Source organism: Leptonychotes weddellii, chromosome 8 (assembly GCF_054177405.1).
Source record: "Leptonychotes weddellii isolate Sample4059 chromosome 8, ASM5417740v2, whole genome shotgun sequence".
NCBI classification, from domain to species: domain Eukaryota; kingdom Metazoa; phylum Chordata; class Mammalia; order Carnivora; family Phocidae; genus Leptonychotes; species Leptonychotes weddellii.
This window is the reverse complement of record NC_138376.1, coordinates 6,627,417-6,642,211: the sequence shown is the minus strand read 5'-3', so window position 1 is coordinate 6,642,211 and position 14,795 is coordinate 6,627,417. Positions and strand designations below refer to the sequence as shown.

The following is a 14,795-nucleotide window of genomic DNA, read 5'->3' as shown; positions in this document are numbered from 1 at the left end:
GAGATACTGTGGGTTCAGTTCAAGACCATTGCAATAAAGCAAATATTGCAATAAAGTGAGTGAAATTGTTTTGTTTGTTTGTTTCCCAGTGTGCACAGAAGTTATGTTTACAGTATACTGTGGTCAATTAAGTTTGCAATATCATTATGTCTAAAAAAAGCAATGTATGTACCTTCATTAAAAAAATACATTATTACTAAAAAATGCTAACCATCATCTGATTTTTTAGCAAGTCCTAATCTTTTTGGCTGGGGGAGGGTCTTGTCTTGATGTTGATGGCTGCCGACTGGTCAGGACAGTGGTTGCTGAAGGTGGGGCTGGCTGTGGTCATTTCTTAAAACAAGATACCAATGAAGTCTGCTGCGTTGGTTGACTTTTCCTTTCACGAACAATTTCTCTGCAGCATGTCATGCCATTTGATAGCCTTTTACCCACAGTAGAACTTCTTTCAGAATTGGAACCAATTCTTTCAAACTCTGCCACTGCGTTGTCAACTAAGTTTATGTAATATTCTAAATCCTTTGTTGTCATTTCAACAATCTTCCCAGCATCTTTACCAGGAGTAGATTCCATCTCAAGAAACTACTTTCTTTGTTCATCCATCAGAAGCACCTCCTCGTCCATTCAAGTTTGATCATGAGATGGCAGCAATTCAGTTCCATCTTCAGGCTCCCCTTCTAGCTCTCTTGCTGTTTCCACCACATCTGCAGTGACTTCCTCCACTGGAGTTGTAAACCTCTCAAACTCATCCATGAGGGCTGGAGTCAACTTCTTCCAAACTTCTGTTCATGTCGATATTTTGACCTCTTCCCAGGAATCATGAATGTTCTTAATGGCATCTAGAATGGTGAATCTTTTCCAGAAGGTTTTCAATTGACTTTGCCCAGATCCATCAGAGGAATCACTGTCTATGAAAGCTTTACCCTCACAAAATGTATTTCTTAAATCATAAGGCTTGAAAGTCAAAATTATTCCTTGATCCATGGGCTGCAGAATGGATGTTGTGTCAGCAGGCATGAAAACAACATTCATCTCGGTGTTCATCTCCATCAGAGCTCTTGGGTGACCAGGTGCATTGTCAAAGAGCAGTAATATTTTGAAAGGGATTTTTTTTTTCCTGAGCAATAGGTATCAATAGTGGGCTTAAAATATTCAGGAAACCATGTTGTAAACAGATGTGCTGTCATCCTGGCTTTGTTGTTCCATTTTTAGAGCACAGGCAGAGTAGATCTAGTATCATTCTTAAAGGACCTAGGATTTTCAGAATGGTGAATGAGCATTGGCTTCAACTTCAAGTCAGCAGCTTCGTTAGCCCCTAACAAGAGAGTCAGCCTGTCCTTTGAAGGCAGGCATTGACTTCTCCTCTTTAGCTCTGAAAGTCCAACATGGCATCTTCTTCCAATTGAAGGCTGTTCCATCTACATTAGATATCTGTTGTTTCGTGCAGCCACCTTCATTAACTCTCTCAGCTCGATCTTCTGGATAATTTGCTGTAGCTTCTACAACAGCACTTGCTGCTTCACCTTGTACTTGGTGTTACAGAGATCATTTCTTTCCTTAAACTTCAAGAATCCACCTCTGCTGGCTTCAAACTTTCCTTCTGCAGCTTCCTCACCTCTCAGCCTTCATAGAATTGAAGAGTTAGGGCCTTGCTCTGGATGAGGCTTTGGCCTAAGGGAATATTGTGGCTGGTTTGATCTTCTGTCCAGACCGCTCAAACTATCTCCATACTCCACAATAAGGCTGTTTCACTTTCTTATCATTCATGTGTTCACTCAAGTGGCACTTTTTATTTCCTTCAAAAACTTTTCTTTTGCGGGCGCCTGGGTGGCTCAGTTGGTTAAGCGACTGCCTTCGGCTCAGGTCATGATCCTGGAGTCCCGGGATCGAGTCCCGCATCGGGCTCCCTGCTCAGCAGGGAGTCTGCTTCTCCCTCTGACCCTCCCCTCTCCATGCTCTCTCTATCTCATTCTCTCTCTCAAATAAATAAATAAAATCTTTAAAAAAAAAAAAAAACTTTTCTTTTGCATTCACAACTTGGCCAACTGTTCGGCGTAAGAAGCCTTACTTTCAGCCTATCTTGGCTTTCGACATGCCTTCCTCACTGAGCTTAACCATTTCTAGCTTTTGATTTAAATTGAGAGATAGATGACTATTCCTTTCACTCAAACACTAGAGATCATTATAGGGTTATCAGTTGGGCTAATTTCAGTATTATTGTGTCTCAGGGAAAAGGGAGGCCCAAGGAGGGGGAGAGAGGTAGAGAAACTGCCAATTGGTGTAGCAGTTAAAACACACATAACATTTATCAGTTAAGTTCGCCATCCTATACCGGCCCAGTTCATGGGTTCCCCAAAACAATTACAATAGTAAAATCAAAGCTCACTGATCACAGAGGACGTATAATAATAACACGTATAATAATAATGTAAAGTCTGAAATACGATGAGAATTCCCAAAATATGACACACAGACACAAAATAAACAAATCCTGTTGGAAATATGGTGCCGACAGACCTGCCTGACACAGGATTGCCCTACGCCCCATACAAAAAAAAAAAAAAAAAAAAACGCAACATCTGCAAAGTACAATACAGCAAAGGCAATCAAACAAGCTATGCCTATAGTCTTAGAACTGTTATCCAGCACTTGGTCATTAATGTTTCCTGCCAAAAGACACACGGTTAAATTGGGCAAATGTTTTGCAGGCTGATAGTGATGCACGTAGGTCCTATTAGTAGGGAAAACTTTTGGTTGACTTTCACGGGGGAAAACAAAAGGCTTTTGAACTCAAAATGCCACCCTCACCTGTGTGTTTCTGTCTGAAATGGTGAGTAAATTACCATCCGTCTCTGTGTCCTAATATCCTCAGCTGTAAATGGGACAATAACAGCACCTACTTCACCAGGCTGTTGGGAGGATAAAAGAAATAATGACACGAAGTGCCTGCCACAACCTGGCAAAGCTGGGCAGCAATCAGAAAAGGAAGCTGAGATGTTCCACTGATTAACTGAAGGCACTCCAGTCATGAGAATGAGGCCCTACTATGTGTCAGCCACTCTAAGTGGTGCTTTTCTTACTGGGTCCCAAGCAATCCTCCCAATTCTAACAGACAACTATCATTCTTCCCATTGTATACATAAAACAGCGTTATAGTTTATAGCCCTCCGGCCCAGAGGTTAAGCAGCTCTCTTCAGGCCACACAGATTTTGGCCCCAGGATTCTGTGATTAAGGTCTGTGCTCTTCTTCTGATCAGAAAAAGCTCAAGAACAAAAGCAAGAGAACTTTGGTTCCAGAACAACAGCCCAAACCCCATAAATCGCCACGATCTCTTTTTCGTAGCGTCTCAGAGAGTTTTTATAGATAATAGTTTTCTAAAACTGGATGCCATTTTTAACAATATCACCAAGTATGGATAGATTGGGGGGGGTTGAAACTAGAATATTAAGCATCTTGAGAATGAAATAATAAAAATTCATTATCAGAGCAACTTCAGGACCGCGCATGCAATCTCAGCTCAAACTTGCCTTGCTTCACCCATGAGGGGAAGAGATATCCAGTCAAATTCTTCTATATGTTTGTTGAAATTTCCTGGTAAAATGGCAGAATGCCTAACCTAGTTTAAAAAAAAAAAAAAGGGAAAGAAAAGAGTTGGTTTGGAATACAAACTGCAGAAGAACAAGTATGCTTTTATCCGCATTTATAGAGAGATTTTTAAAATGTTTACTTGTAATATGATTAGTGTTTGAAAAGATTTATCTAGTATAAAAATAGTTTTAAAGTTGTAAAAAAATGTTTTAAATAAATAAGAGGCTCTGAGAACCATCTAGCATTTACAACATTGTTAGTACTGATTGAAGTGTCATTTTAGAAATGCTTCTAAAATTTCCTGCATAAACTAGTGCCCTTATATGTCTATATAAACAGTTTCTCCCTTGCAAACAGTCTGTATTCTTGGCTCTTAACAAAGATGAATACCTTGAACAGGGGATTAGTATTAGCATTTCTTCAGCAAATGGTAAAAATTCATTATGACCTTCTCTTTTAATCTATCCCTACATAATCTACTTTATATTTGGACCCAAGAAAATAGTGTAAGAATTTCCATGGGGAGAAGAAAGTGGCATCTTATTGTAAGTCAGAGAGATTTTTTTTCCATACAGGAATGGCTACCCTTCCTGTATGCAAAAATTAATAGAAATATATTCTTTAAAACTTTACAGTTTTAAAACACGTATCATCTATATGCAAATATATAGAGGACATTAATACTTTCTATTTTTTTCTCAAAATAATTTCTCATATTCTTTGATTTTGTATTTGTTACCACTCAGAATACCTAAGATTCTAAAATGCTGGCATTCTGAAACATAACCATTAGGAGAGTTGTTACATATTTAATTTCATGCTCCACTCAGCATAAAGCAGTTGTGGGATTACAGACCAAAGCAAATTAAGTGGCTTCTTAGATAATTTCCTGCTTAATTGAAAGCAGGTAGCTTTTTAAAAGTAATAATTGACATTTGTTTCAAATGATTGTAAGGTTATTTCTTTTTTTAATACATGGTTGTAGGATAACTTTCTGCTGAGTCCAAGCACAGTGGGTTGGGATCCCTCCCTGCCCAGAGTCTAAGGGACATGAATGCGACTTGGTGCTGACAGCCAATAATTGGGAGCACTCCATGAAGGTACGTGGATGTGGGGACACGGGGGCAAGGTGAGAAAAAAAAATACACACACACATACATATATGTACAGATAAATAGAGAGATGATAGATAGATGATAGATAGATAGATATTTACCATTGACATGTATTAATAGATTGGATTTCCTTTCTATCATGCTGCTTAACTCTTAGCATTGGTTTAATGCTAGCAAGTGGTCTATGATGCGGTTGGTACCCCAGTTCATATCTAACAGGTCTTCCTCATTACAGTATAAAACTGGCCATCAGTTGTGATACATTCTCCCTGCTGGAGACATAGTCCTAGCAGTGAATGTGAGCATACCAATAAGGAAAGATGAAAGCAATCAGTTTGACGTAAATGCCTATATAATGAGTGTAACTACGGAGTTCTGTTTTGTCAGGAGTCAGTTTTCAGATGTTTTCATATATATTGAACCTGCTAAAAAGCTTTTAAATTACAGAAAAGGGAAAATGCTTTCTTATTCCCTAGATTTAATAGAAAAACACAGACAGAGAGAGAGACAAAGACAGAATAGACATGGAGGGGAAAAGGTATTCTTCAGAACCAAACATTTTAAAACACTCAAGGGAAAAATATACACTGAATTTTTACATTCATCAATTGCCATGGTGATTCATGCAAGTAACAACGACATCCATGCCCTGGAGCTATAGGATAAGGGCAAAGAGATGCACTTTGGGTCTTTGCTAAAAGTCTAATTTGCCTGCAGTCTCTTTAGGCCCTGATTCTATTATCAGTGCTACTTTAGATCACTGTGCATAGTCAGCCTGCACTTAGAACCACTAGCTAGGCAGTTAGAATGCAATGTATTAGCAAATCAATTTTTTTCAATACTTGTAACCATCCTGTAGTACTGAATGCTTAGCTTCCCATTTTTGCAGAATTCCCAGGAACGTTTTTCTAGTCATGTGCCAAAGGTCGAAGGAAGGAAGGAAGGGAAGAAAGAAGGAAGGAAGTGGGGGAGAGAGTATGAGACCGTAGGAGGGAAGGAGGGAGAGGGAAATGAAGCAGAAAGAAAGAGAGGGAGAATTGCCAGCAGAAGAGCCTTGAGTGAGTCATTTGAGATGTTCACCAGCTATTCCAGTTTTCCATTTTCTTGGCATAGAGTAAAACTACACTTCCCAACCTACTTGAAGTTGGGCATGGTAACGTGACATGCTTTGGTCATTAGAAGATGAGCTCAATAGAGGCATATCACTGCTAAGCAGAAACCTTTCAGAGAGACGTAAGATATATCTGCTTCCCCACTTCTTTGTGGCACAGCAACAGACAACCCTCCAGAGGGTAGAGGCTCCATCAGCCTTATTCACATTTAGAAGAAAAAGACTTGGAAAAAAAAGACACAGAGCAGTGTCTTTAGCCAACACATGATGGACATTTAGCAGAAGCAAGAAATAAATCTTTGTATCTCTAAGCAACTAAGATTTTACTTTAACATAACCTACACCCCAACTAATACAATGAGTGATGGGAGAGAAATAAGAGCTCCACTTATTACAGTGATTACCATAAAGTTGAAAGGAGAAACAAAAAACCAAAGATGGTATATGAGGATATGGAGTTCTACAAAGAATACGAAACTAAAAATTCAAATACTAGCAGTAACTTACTGGTCTAGATGCTAAGAACAATACTAACAATTCTATCAGGTGCCCCATTATGTAGGCAGATGGTAAGGGGATATGAGTTTTGAAACTGAGGAGGTTATTTTACCTCCTCGCTGCCATATTTTGGCATCCTTCCAACATTCCTTCCCTTAGTGCTCTATAAGTTTTGAGGAATTCCCGAAGGAAAAATCAATAGGAGTTGCTTGTCGCCTAAAAAGATGATACCTGAGTTTCTGAATTAATGGAGGTGCTGTTTAATGAGACAGAGAACACAGATGAGTGGGGGTATCTGGACATGTTGAGATTGAAAAGCCAGTGACACATCCAGAGAGACATCCCAGGATAATCAGAGACCCACTACATGAGTCTAGAGCTTAAGGGAGAGATTTAAGCTGAAGACATAAATTAGGATATTCTAGCTTTTTCAGACTACTTTGAATTGGACAAGATTATCCAGAGTCAGTACACAAACGAAGAGGAGGGCAAAACCTCAAATTACATCAACATTTAAGGAACAGGTAAAGAAAAGGAACTCTCCAAAGAGAATGGGAAAGTAAAGTGAAGTAGGAAGAATTTTACTTAATGAAACTTCTGCCCTTCACCTCTAACTGTTCTCCCAGTCCTTTAATTACCTTCTGTCTTGGATCAATAAAAAATAAAAAACATTTTAAAAATCCACATTTCTATTTTTACAATGGTATCTTCCCCAGAAAGATTACTGAGTCTATTACTGAGTCTGAGGTTAAAAGGCTTCCAGGGTAAGTCCTCTGATTCAAGAACCCAGCCCCAAGTATTTAGCTTCTATAATCACTATATACAAGTACTATATTGAGCATGACCAAGGGAAGAACTACCTAATATTTAAACATACATGTTGGTCTTGCTCTGTGATATATCTTTCACATATAGCATATTTAATCTCAAAAATATGGTGAATTAATTTTTACTGACTTTTAAAAAGCTAAAAAACTTGCCAAAAATCTCATTATAATATAGCTACTCTGCTTCCAAAAGTCTTACCCATGCCACCAGGCTCAGCTGCCTTCCAAAGAATAAGGTGTTGTTCCCTCCTTGAAAGTATTTTCAATGCTGGCCAAGAGAAAAATCCACTTATGTTAGAATTATTTGAAAATAGTCCCAACCCTAACAGAAATAGAAACTGAGACCCCTTCATAATCTACAATGTTAAACAGATAGGCATAGCTCAGTGGTTCTCAACTCTGACTATATTTTTTTAGAATCACCTATGCTGCTTTTAGAAAACACTGGATCTTCTGTTTCCAGAAAGATGGACTAGAAGCACTTCTCTGTATTACTCCCACTAAGGACAACTAAAATCTCTAGGCATTATGTAAAAAAATAAATAAATAAACACAAGAAGACTTAAGACAAGGCAAAGAAAAAGAGGCAAACGAGCTAGGGAAGTTGGCACCTAAGGAACAATATGCAGTACATTCCCTGGGCTTTCTTTTTGCCTCAAATATCCCAGATGAAGTGCTAGAAAGCTGGCAATCCAGAAATGTCAGAAAGCACAGACCAAAAAAAAAACCTCAACAAAAGCCTGCTCTCTCTAGGCAGAGGACAAGGGGGCATTGTAGCCAGACAGAGAAAATGCTTACTCCAAATACCACAGAGAAAACTGTGGCTTCATCCTCATCCCCACCAGCAAAAACTGAGTGGAAGCCTAGACTTCTCCCCTTGCCAGGTACCCCAACACTCTTACCTGAGTGGTGTCAGAGAAGGAACGTAGAGAGCCAAGACTCTCATCCCCGCAAGGCAACAGGGGGACTCCCCAGTGGTGTCCATTGAAACTGTGTGAGGAGCCAGGACATGCACTCCACTCAGAAGTAATAAAGTTTTCCTTCCTTCCCCACTGGAGAGGTGTCAGAGAAGGCTTACTGGAGGGTCAGGACTTTCACCACCACTCAGCAATAACAAGACCACCCCAAGTCTATAATGTCAGTGGAAGCCATGTGGGGAACAGTAATGAAGCCCTCATGCCCAACAGAGGCCTAGTGGGGAGCCAGAACTCCCAATGAAAGGCCCATTCCTTTCAGATGTCAACAGAGGCATGGATTTCCACCAGACAGCAACAAGGCAGCACCTTTCTCCCTCTCCCTCAACCCTACGTCCTCTGCCAGATCTGTGTTAGAGTCCTTCAAACACAGAAGTTCTAAGTAAGATCCAGAGTCTCAACATAATACCCCAAACATCTAAGTTTCAATAGAAAATCACTCTTCATAACAAGAATCAGAAAAATCGGGCACCTGGGTGGCTCAGTCATTAAGCGTCTGCCTTCGGCTCAGGTCATGATCCCAGGGTCCTGGGATTGAGCCCCGCATCAGGCTCCCTGCTCCGTGGGAGGCCTGCTTCTCCCTCTCCCACTCCCCCTGCTTGTGTTCCCTCTCTCGCTGTGTCTCTCTCTGTCAAATAAATAAATAAAATCTTTAAAAAAAAAAAAGGAATCAGGAAAATCTCAGCTTGAATGAGAAAAGAAAATTGATAGACACCAACAGTGATGACAAAGCTGTTGAAGTTATTGACCACAGATTTTGAAGCAGCCATCAAAAAATGTTTTAGTGAGCAATTATGAACATGCTTGAAACAAATAAAATAGGAAGTCTCAGCAAAGATAACAAAGATATAAAAAAGAACCAAAAGAATATTGTAGAAATGGAAAATACAGTAACAAAAAACGAAACAAAACAAAACAAAAAGTCCAGTGGATGACCTCAACAGCAGAATGAAGGGACAAAAGAATCAATGATTTTGAACATAATAACACAAATTACCCAATCTGGAAGATAGAAAATAGACTTTTTAAGAATGAGTTGAGCCTCAGAGACTGGTAGTACAATAACAAGACATCTAACATTCACATCCTTGGAGACCAGGAAGGAGAATAGAAAGAGGATGTAGCTGAAAATGTATTTAAAAAAAATAATGGTTGAAAAATCCCCCAATTTGGCAAAAGGCAATAACTAACAGATTCATAAAGGTAAGTGGACGACAAGAGGGATAAACCCAAGGAAATCCACACCAAGGCCCATTATGGACAAACTTCTGAAAACTAAGGAAAAAAAATAAATCTTTAAAATGTCAAGGAAAAAACAGTATCTTATTTACAGAGGAAAAATAACCAAAATGACAGCAGATTTTTCATGCAGAACCATGGAGGCCAGAAGGAAGTGGTACAATATTTTTCAAGTCTTGAAAGAAAAGAACTGTCAAACGCAGAATTTTATATTCACCAAAAATACCCTTCAGGAATGAAGGGTAAATCCAGGCATTCTCAGATGAAGGTAAACTAAGATCATTTGTCACAGCAGACCAACCCTAAAGTAATGGCTAAAGAATTTTCTAAACAGAAAGGAAATGATAAAAGAAGGAATCTTGGAATGTCAGGAAGGAAGAAAAAACAACAGAAATAATAAAAATATGGATAAATGCATAAAAATATGGATAAGTGCACTTGAGTTTTATAAATAATATTTGACTATTGAGGCAAAAATTATAACACTATCTTTTGCAGTTCTAAATGTATACAGGAAATACTTAAGAAATTATATTGCAAGTGGAGGAAGGTAAAAAGATATACAAGAAATTTCAGCATATCACTTGAATTGGTTAACTATTAATACCAGTAGACTGTGTTATGTATATACAATGCAATTCTAGAGCAACCACTAAAAATGCTATTTGAAGAAATAAACTCAAAAACGCTATACATAAATCAAATTGGCATTTTTTAAAACTCAAGTATCCTGCGGGAAAGCAAGAAAAAGAATGCAGATAAATGAGAGAACAAACGTAAAATAAAAATAAGATTGCAGACTTGTCATAATATGTCAGTAATTACATTTAATGTAAATGGTCTGAATACACCAAGTAAGGAAACAAGATCAACAGAAAGGATAAAAAATAAAAGAGATGACCCAACAATATGCTGTTTACAAGAAGCTCACTTCAAATATACTGATACAGGTAGGATGAAAGTAAGGATGGAAAAAGATATACCATGCAAGCATTAATCAAAAATGAGTAAAAAACTGGCTATATTAACATTAGAAAAAATAGAATTCAAGCAAGAAAAATCGTAAGGGACAGAGAAGGATAGGACATCACATAATAATAAAAGGGTTGATTTATCAAGAAGACATGGTGATTCTAAATGGCATGCACCAAATAACAGAGTTGCAAAATATGTCAACAAAAATTGATATAGGCAAATGCACAATTATATTTGGGACTTCAACACTCCTCTCTCAACCACTGATTGAACAATTAGACAGAAAATCAGTAAAGGTGTAAACGAACTCAACAACACCATCTTCCAACAGAAGCTAATTGACACTCTGCCCAAGAAGAGCAACATTCTTTCAAGTAACCACAGAACATACATGAGGCTAGATCAGATTCTGGGCTGTGAAACAAACCTCAAGGAATTTAAAAGAATTAAATCACACAGAGTGTATTCTTTGATAAGAATGAAGTCAAACTAGACATCATTAGCAGAAAGATAACAGGAAAATAAACCACTTGGAAACTAAACAACAGCCTTCTAAATAACCCAAGGGTCAGAGGAAGTCTCAACAAGAATCGAAAAACACACTGAACTGAGTGAAAGTGAAAATATAACATACTAAAAATTTATGGGAAGCAGCAAGAACAGTGCTGAGAGGAAAACTTTTAGTACTGAAAACATATTAGAAGGCAGGAAAATTCTCAAAAATCCAAGATCATATCTCAAGAACCTAGAAAAGAAAGAGTAAAATACGCCCAAAGCAAGGAGAGGGAAGAAATAATAATAAGAGTAGAAATCCATGAAACTGAAAACAGAAAAATAGAGAAAATTAGTGAAACAAAAAGATAGTTCTTTGAAAAAAATAAAAAATAAAATTGACAAATCTCTGGCAAGACTAACAAAGATAAAAGAGACAGGACACAAATTAATAATATTAGGAATGAAACAGTAATATCTGATATCACTACAGATCCTGTAGACATCAAAAGAATAATAAAAGAATACTACACACATAAATTTGACAACTCAGGTAAAATGAACCATTTCCTCAAAAAGCACCACTAATCCCAACTCCCACAATATAACATAGATATTATGAATAGCCCTATACCTATTAAGGAAATTAGATGTGTAATTTTCAAGTTCTAGGAAAAAAAAAAAATCTCCAGGCCAAGATGGTTTCATAACAAAATTCTACCAAACATTTAAAAAAAAAAAGAATTAACACCAATTACTATGCACTTTCTTCCCTACAATAGAAAAGGCAGAACACTTTCCAGTTAATTTTAGGAAGCCAATATTATCCTGATACCCAAACCAGACAAATACAGCACCCCCCCAAAAAAAAGAAAAAAAGAAAGAAAGAAAAAGAAAAGGACTATAGTCTAATATCGCTTATGAATATAAATGCAGCAATCCTTGACAAAATATTAGCAAATGGATTTTAGCACTATGTCAGCTCAGAATTATATACCGTGACCTAGTGGTATTTATTCCTGGGATACAAGGATGGTTCAAGATTTGCAAATCAATCAGTATAATCTATCAGGTTTACAGGCTAAAGAAGAAAAGTCACATAATCTTACCAACTGATGCAGAAAAAGTTCTTGACAAAATTCAATATCAATTCATGATAAAAACTCTCAGAAAACTAGGAATAAGGGGAATTTCCTCAAATTGATTTTAAAAAATTAAAAAATAAACCTATAACTAACACTGTACTTAATGATGAACAACTGAATGCCTTCCCTCTAACATCATTTCACCATTGCTACTCAACATAGTACTGGAAGTTCTAGCAAGTACAATGAAGCAAGAAAAGGAAATAAAACAAAGAACAAAAACCCCCTATTTGCAGATGACATGATTCTCTATGTAAAAAAAATCCCAAAGAATCCAAAACAAACCAATAAACCAACAAAAAACCTACGAGAACAAATAAGTAAGTATAGCAAGGTCACAGAATACAAGATCAAACATACAAAAATCAAGTAAATCTCTACATACCAGCAGCGAGCACATGTTCAGAAATTAAAAATACAATTAAAATACAGAAATTAAAAAATACAATTAAAATTCAGAAATTAAAAATACAATAATGTTTGCAATTGCCCAACAAGGTGAAACACTTAGGTATAAATCTAATAAACATGTTCAGAACTTGTATGCTGAAAACTACAAAATGCTAATGAAAGAAATCAAACAAGATCTAAATAAGTGGTGACTTATTTATATATTATACTGCATTGTATTATACTGCAGTCTTTTTTTTTTCTTTTTTTTTTAAGATTTTATTTATTTATTTGACAGAGAGAGAGATAGCGAGAGCAGGAACACAAGCAGGGGGAGTGGGAGAGCGAGAAGCAGGCTTCCCGCCGAGCAGGGAGCCCGATGTGGGACTCGATCCCAGGACCCTGGGATCATGACCTGAGCCGAAGGCAGACGCTTAACGACTGAGCCACCCAGGCGCCCCACATACTGCACTCTTAAGCTGGGAGACCTCACATAGTAAAGATATCAATTCTTCCCAAATTGATACGTAGTTTAAACACAATACCTATCAAAATCCAAGCAAGGTTTATTGCAGATATACATAAGATTATTCCAAAATTTGTATAGACAGGGAATGGAACTAGAATATATAGATATATATTCTCTCTATTTGTGTATATATATACATACACACACACACACATACACACACACACACAGACACAAAGGAACCTCAGAGGAACCAGTCTACCCAATTTTAAGGCTTATTACATAGCCACAGTTGTCAAGATAGTGTGGTTATTAATAGAGAGATGGATATACTGATCTATAGAACAAAACAGAGAAACCAGAAATAGACTCCCTATAAATATTACCAACTGATTTTTGCAAAGGTGCAAAAGCAGTTCAGTGGGGAAAGGATAGTCTCTTTCAACAAACTGGATATTCATAAGCAAAAAATGAAACTTAATCTAAACTTCACACTTCATATGAAAATTAAAATGGATCATGGACTCACATGTAAAATGTAAAACCATAAAACTTTTAGAAGAAAACGTAGGAGAAAACCTTCAGGACCTAGGACTTGGTGGAAAATTCTTAGGCTGGACACCAAAAGCATGATCTAGAAAAGGAAAAATCAAAAGATCAGATCTCATCAAAATTAAAAACTTTGCTCTCCAAAAGACCTTTTTAAGAGGATGAAAAGACTAAGACAGACTACTTGTAAACCAAACTTCTGATAAAGGACTCACATCTAGAATTTCTGAACTCTCAAAACAATGGTAACAAAACAAACAATCTAATAAGAACATGGGCAAAAGACATGAGGATACATTTCATTGAGGAGGATATGTGACAGCAAATAAGGACATGGAAAGGTGTTCAACATCACTAATAACTGGGGAAATGCAAATTAATAATACCACAGCGAGACATCACTACATACCTATCAGAATAAACTAAAAAGTACTGACAAGGATGGGAGAAACTGGCTTTCTCGGGCATTGCTGTTGGGAAAGTAAAATAGTACAGCATTCCTGGAAAATAGTTTGGCAGTTACTTAAAAAACTAAACATATACTTACCATATGAGCCAGCAGTCCCACTCCTGGGCATTTATCCCAGAGAAATGAAAACTTATGTCCACACAAAAACCTTACATACATGAATGTTCATAGCAGCTTTATTTGTTAATAGTCCCCAAAAAGGAAATAACCACAGTGTCCTACAATAGGCAGATAATTAAACAAACTGTGGTACATCCATACAATGGAAGACATCTCAGGAATAAAAAGGAATAAACTGTTAATACATGCAGCAACTTGTCTGGATTTCAAGGGCATTGAGTAGGAAAAAAAAAAACTCAGGTCATAAGCTTATAAGAATGAATTTATATAACATTCTCAAAATGACAAAATAATAGAGATGGAGAATAGATTAGTGGTTGCCAGGGGTTAGAGATGGTGTGGGGAGGGAGGTGACTATAAAGGGATAACATGAGGAAGCACCTTGTGGTGTTGGAATAGTTCTGTCTGCATTGTCATAGCAGTTACAGAAATCTACAGGTGATGAGCTGACACAGAATTGCAGGAACACTTTATAACAAAGTCAATTTCCTGATTTTTATTATTGTACTATAGATAGATAAAATGTAACCGACAGTGGAAAAAAAGGAAGTGTAAATAGGACCTCTCTGCACTATCTTGCCAACTTCCTGTGAATCTACATTTCAAAAGAAAACTTAAAAAAAAAAAGTAGATGTTGGGGGACCTGGGTGGCTCAGTCCGTTAAGCATCTGCCTTCAGGTCTCTGGGTCCTGGGATCAAGCCCTGCATCAGGCTCCCTGCTCAGTGGGGAGTCTGCTTCTCCCTTTCCCTCTGTAGCTCCCCCTCCTTGTGCTTGCTTTCTCTGTCAAATAAATAAATAAAATCTTAAAAAAAAAAAAAAAAGTAGATGCTGA

General features: G+C 37.4%; 1 long non-coding RNA gene across 1 annotated transcript in view; it reads right to left on the bottom strand.

Moving 5' to 3' along the window:
* Window positions 1-3,463: 3,463 nt before the first annotated feature.
* Window positions 3,464-14,795, bottom strand: part of LOC145722924 (uncharacterized) — a 44,141-nt gene continuing 32,809 nt past the window's right edge. The window contains exons 4-5 of the long non-coding RNA XR_014147486.1: window positions 13,354-13,458; window positions 3,464-3,617 (exon numbers count right to left, since the gene is read on the bottom strand). This is a non-coding gene — a long non-coding RNA (uncharacterized LOC145722924). The remainder of the gene's footprint in view (window positions 3,618-13,353; window positions 13,459-14,795) is intronic.